The sequence below is a fragment of the Lepus europaeus genome, chromosome 7 (assembly GCF_033115175.1).
Source record: "Lepus europaeus isolate LE1 chromosome 7, mLepTim1.pri, whole genome shotgun sequence".
Taxonomy (NCBI): Eukaryota; Metazoa; Chordata; class Mammalia; order Lagomorpha; family Leporidae; genus Lepus; species Lepus europaeus.
Genome location: NC_084833.1, coordinates 90,841,472 through 90,847,034, shown reverse-complemented (window position 1 = coordinate 90,847,034; position 5,563 = coordinate 90,841,472). Strand labels below are relative to the sequence as shown.

At 44.3% G+C, this 5,563-nt stretch overlaps 1 non-coding gene across 1 annotated transcript; it reads right to left on the bottom strand.

Annotated features, from left to right (window-relative positions):
* Nucleotides 1-3,776: 3,776 nt before the first annotated feature.
* On the bottom strand, nucleotides 3,777-3,883 carry LOC133764925 (U6 spliceosomal RNA). The gene has a single exon (XR_009866494.1). It is a non-coding gene; the product is annotated as a U6 spliceosomal RNA (small nuclear RNA).
* Between the last annotated feature and the right edge of the window lie 1,680 nt (nucleotides 3,884-5,563).

Below are 5,563 nucleotides of genomic sequence, written 5' to 3'. Positions count from 1 at the left end.
GGAGCCTTTTATTCTTATTACAGAGTCTGACTCTGATTCTGATGTTTGACTGCGGACGGTTTTCCAGTCCACCCGACTTTCCCTGCCCACATCTGGGCAAGTTGATAAGAAACGCTGGGTGCGTCTCCTTTGGCACAGAAAGGAAGTACAAGACATTCGAGCCTGGGGCCCCAGGAGAACCCCACCCCTGATCACAATAGAAGCCAAGCCAAGCTCTCTGGAGCCCTTCTTGAGCCTACGTGGGCGCCGCCCTGTTCTCCCCAGAAAGCCTCGTGATGTGATCATGAAACATTTTCATGCCCTCCTGCTGCAAGTACGGAATCATCCGTCTCCACTCACAAACCAAGCTGGGTAGGGAGGGGAGGGTCGGTCCAGCCTGATTTTTCTGAAGTCAATGTAAAAACACACTTCACATGATCTTGATCACCTGCTAATTTGAGCATTTGTCTTACCTATATAGAAGGCTTCATTCAAGGTCAAACATGTTTTAAAAAGCTGGAAGATACCTTTAACAGAGTAAAGTGTAATTGTACCTTTGCATGAAAATGTTCCTGGAAAGGAAACACTGTTAGGGAAGTTGTGTGGCCCTGATTGTCACGTCTGAGCCTGAGCAACGACATCACTGTAGATGCATTCTCAAGGTCACTAGTGGGTTAAAGAGCTCTCCCATTCCTCATCTCTCCCCATGCCAGGATTTTCTCAGATCCCTTTGACTTCCCCTCCCTCCACTCTCTGATATACCATAAAGAAATATGAGCTGGAGTCGGCGCCGTGGCTCACTTGGCTAATCCTCCACCTGCAGCGCCAGCACCCCGGTTTCTAGTCCTGGTTGGGGTACCGGGTTCTAGTCCCAGTTGCTCCTCTTCCAGTCCAGCTCTCTGCTGTGACCCAGGAAGGCAGTGGAGGATGTCCCAAGTGCTTGGGCCCCTGCACCCACATGGGAGACTGGGAGGAAGTAGCCTGCTCCTGGCTTCGGATCGGTGCAACGCTGATTGTAGTGGCCATTTGGGGAGTTAACCAACGGAAGGAAGACCTTTCTGTCTGTCTCTTTCTCTCTCATGGTCTAACTCTGCCTGTCAAATAAATAAATAAATAAATACCCTGTATGCATGGATTTCAACAAAATTTTGTACCAAAATAAAAATATCTTTCAATTCAATTTTCCACTTTTTTAGAAAGTACCTTCCAATTTGACAAAAACTGTTTTGATCCTATTCTACCAAAAATTATTACCAGTACATGCCATTATGTTAAACAATTTGAATAATTCAAAATGCAGTAGCAGACATTTTTAAATATATATGTCAAGGGGAAAAACACCTACAGTGGCTTTAAAATTGAAAAAATATCCAGCCGTCCTTTTGGTACAGATTTTTAACAACTGATTAGTTCAGCTTCCATTCTGTTTTTTATATTCTAGGCCACCGATTTTTCAAGCCAAAGATTAGAGAGTAAAAGGGTCACCCAGACCTGAGCAGAAATTTGTTTCTGTGTCTGCTTCATTTGCGTCTGTCTGGCTCTTTTAGCTCTACCTTGCCAGAGTGCAAAACAACAAGATTTAAAGTTCTGCTCTCAAAAGAAGACTTGGTCCTACTGGCACTTTCTTTCTTCATTTTATTTGAAAGTCTGAGAAACAGAGACAGAGATCTTCCATCTGCTGGTCCGCTTCCCTAAATGCATGCAACAGTCAGGGCTGAGAGTGTCCAAAACCAAGATCCAAGAATACCATTTAGGTCTCTTATGTGAATAGCATGGTCCCCAGGACTTGAGCCGTCACCTGCTGCCTCCCAGGGTACACATTAGCAGGGAGCTGGATCAGAAGCAGAGTAGCCTAGACTCAAATCAGGCACTGCAACATGGGATGGAGGCCTCCCAAGTGGCATCTGCTGTGCCAAACATCCCCCCTCCACAGGGCAAATTGTAACATGCTAGTGTTTATCCATAAGATGAAAGGCTGCTTGAAGATCAGGTTTGCATTGTTTATCACCTGGGTTGAGACCCCAAAAATTAAATGGATCCTTTTTCTAAATAGGAAGCATATGAACATAGATGTCAGCTGTTCTTTGTGTGTTGAGTTTTATACCCTGAAACTTCAGTCATCCTCGCTAGCTGTGGGGGGATTCATTACAGAAACTCCATGAATATCATACATGTTCAAGTCCCTTTCGTAAAGTGGCACAGTATTGACATATAATCTACATACATCCTCTAGAATATTCTAAATCATCTCTAGATTATTTATAATATCTCCTACAGTATAAATCTATGTACATAGCTGTTATGCTGTATTTTAGGGATTTATGACACTCCCCAAAAAGCCCATGTATGTTCACTAGAGATGCAACTACTTCATGTAGTGCTCAGCATGCAATAAATTTAAGCTTTGCTTAATTTTGAGAATGTTTTGTTAAGTTTTACTTATTTATTTGTGTATTTCAAAGGCAGAATGACAGAGAAAGGGAGAGACAGACAGAATCTTCCATCTGCTGCTCATTTACTCCTCAGATGCTCACAACAACCAGGGCTGGGGCAAGCTAAAACCAAGAGCCAGAAACTCCATCCAAGTCTCCCTCATGGGTGTCAAGGACCCAGGCGCTTGATCCGTCACCTGCTGCCTCCTGGGGTGCTCATTAGCAGGAAGCTGGATGAGAAGCAGAAGTGGGACTTGATCTGAGGCATTTTGATATGGGATGTGAGTATCCCAAACAGTGGCTTAACCCACTACACCATAACATTCAACCCTATAGTTTCCAACTCACAGTTTGTTGAACCAACAGATGCAGAGTGCTGACTATAATTTTTTTCCCCACCAACATGAATACCAAAAAAATGTATTTGGTGATCAAATCTTGATTCTTCATTATAACTTACATATCAATATAAGTTTTAGTATATTATTAGTTTCAGCCTTTTTTTTTTTTTTTTTTTTTTTTTTTTTTGGACAGGCAGAGTGGACAGTGAGAGAGAGACAGAGAGAAAGGTCTTCCTTTTGCCGTTGGTTCACCCTCCAATGGCTGCCGCGGTAGGCGCGCTGCGGCCGGCGCACCGCGCTGATCCGATAGCAGGAGCCAGGTGCTTCTCCTGGTCTCCCATGGGGTGCAGGGCCCAAGCACTTGGGCCATCCTCCACTGCACTCCCTGGCCACAGCAGAGAGCTGGCCTGGAAGAGGGGCAACCGGGACAGGATCGGTGCCCCAACCGGGACTAGAACCCGGTGTGCCGGTGCCGCAAGGCGGAGGATTAGCCTAGTGAGCCACGGCGCCGGCCCCAGCCTTTCAAAATATGCCTAAAACCTTAAATGTTATAAAACTTTATCTTTAGTAATTGGGTGACAGGAACCCAAGCACTCGAGCTGTCACCTGCTGCCTCCCAGGCTATGCAGTAGCGAGAATTTGGATCAGAAATGGAGGCAGAACGACTCAAACGCAGGCACTCTGATCAAGATGCAGGCAGCTCAAACTGTGGCTTATCCCATTGCACAACACCCACCCTCCTTGCACACTTTATGGGGTAGGGTGCAATATTTCAGCTAAACACGGCACAGATCAACTACACCAGGCAACTAAACCTTCTACTTCCTGGACCACAGACTTTAGCTACTTGACCAGGAAATACCAGAACCCATGACCTTCACCCAACTGTGTTTACGTACCTATTACCAAATCCTCCCAACTCCACTCTTCCTAGCCTCCAGTAATCACTGCTCTAGATTCATGTGGACCACACACATAACACACACACACACACACATATCTTCCACATAGTACAGAAAACATGAAAAATATGGAAAGTGGCAGGAGTTTGCAAATCATCCTTACACAGGGACCGTGCTTATCTTCTCCATATCATTCCAACTTTAGCTTATGTGCTACCAAAGCAAGTACCTGTCTGTATCTTACTAATTAAGAGTTGCAGAAAATGACTCACATCAGCTTCAACAAATCCCAAAGCACAAATCAACTGGAGGATCTGGGTTTCCCTTGGAGCAAGCAGGAAGCAGGACCAGACAGCTGCACCAACAGTCTCAGTTCCAGTAATCCGCTCTCTCAATCTGTACTTCAAAATCCCAGATTCTTTTGCAAAGAGATCTGATAGGCTCAGAGCATAGTTCATCCTTGGCCAATTACCTATGGCCTCTGGGCAGGCCTGTAGGCTTGGCCCAGATGTTGGTAGTTCCCAGAAAGGGAGGGATGGTTTTGAGCAGGGCATGGGACTCAAAAGGCACCTGTTGTATGCGTGTCAACTGTTTTCTGGTTTTTGTTTTTTTGTTTTGGTTTATTATTTATTTTTAATTTATTTTAGTTGTAGCAGTAAGGAACACATAACTTCAGAGAAATATAGACTGAAAATATAAAATATTTATAGAATATGGATATCTGAGTAAGCCACAAAATTGCATTAGTAATTTTTTAAACTTTCATTTAATAAACATAAATTTCCAAATTACAACTTTTGGATTATAGCAGCTTTTTCCCCCCATAACCTCCCTCCCACCCACAACCATCCCATCTCCCACTCCCTCTCCCATTCCATTCACATCAAGATTCATTTTCAATTCTCTTTATATACAGAAGATCAATTTAGTATATAGAGTAAAGATTTCAACAGTTTGCACCCACACAGAAACACAAAGTATAAAGTACTATTTGAGTACTAGTTATACTGTTAATTCACATAGTACAACACATTAAGGACAGAGATCCTACATGAGGAGTAAGTGCACAGTGACTCCTGTTGTTGATTTAACAATTGACACTCTTATTTATGGCATCAGTAATCACCCTAGGCTCTTGTCATGAGTTGCCAAGAATATGGAAGCCTCTTGAGTTCGCTGACTCTGATCTTATTCCAACAGCATCATAGTCAAAGTGGAAGTTCTCTCCTCCCTTCAGAGAAAGGTACCTCCTTCTTTGATGGCTTGTTCTTTCCACTGGGATCTCACTGGCAGAGATCTTTCATTTAGGTTTTTTTTTTTTTTTTTTTTTTTTTTTTTTTTGCCATAGTGTCTTGGCTTTCCATGCCCAAAATACTCTCAGGGGCTTTTCAGCCAGATCTGAATGCCTTAAGGGCTGATTCTGAGGTCAGAGTGCTGTTTAGGACATCTGCCCTTCTATGAGTCTGCTGTGTATCCTGCTTCCCATGTTGGATCATTCTCTCCATTTTAATTCTATCAGTTAGACACTAGTCTTGTTTATGTGATCCCTTTGACTTTTTTTTTTTTTTTTTTTTTTTTTTTGGACAGGCAGAGTGGACAGTGAGAGAGAGAAAGACAGAGAGAAAGGTCTTCCTTTGCCTGTTGGTTCACCCTCCAATGGCTGCCGCGCTGATCCGAAGGCAGGAGCCAGGTGCTTCTCCTGGTCTCCCATGGGATGCAGGGCCCAAGCACTTGGGCCATCCTCCACTGCCTTCCCGGGCCATAGCAGAGAGCTGGCCTGGAAGAGGGGCAACCGGGACAGAATCCGGCGCCCCGACCAGGACTAGAACCCGGTGTGCCAGAGCCGCTAGGCGGAGGATTAGCCTGTTGAGCCACGGTGCTGGCCGATCCCTTTGACTCTTAATCCTAT